Genomic DNA, 351 nt, shown 5'->3' on the forward strand with positions numbered 1-351 from the left:
GGGTGTGGGTTCACTTTCACCCCTCTAGCTTTGGCTGAGGGATGAGGCCCACGTCTCTCATCCTTGCTGGGCCTCACTTGGAAATCAGTTCCTTTCTAGAGGGCCTGAGGAAGAGGATCCGAGGCCTCCAGAGCTCTTGTGAGCTGCGGGGACAACATTTCTTGGCCTGTTTTAGGGTCTTCAGTTTCCTCTGAAACCAAGGATGGAGTCAGAACCTACCCTCTCCTGCCTCTCCTCCCTCGTTATTCAGAGCGCTTTTCTGTGCTAGGGAAAAAGTCCTTCTCCTTTCTTGACCAGCCCTCACCACACACACACACACACACACACACACACACACACACACACACACAC

Source organism: Psammomys obesus, unplaced genomic scaffold (genome assembly GCF_907164565.1).
Source record: "Psammomys obesus unplaced genomic scaffold, mPsaObe1.curated_primary_1811, whole genome shotgun sequence".
In the NCBI taxonomy this organism is placed as follows: Eukaryota; Metazoa; Chordata; class Mammalia; order Rodentia; family Muridae; genus Psammomys; species Psammomys obesus.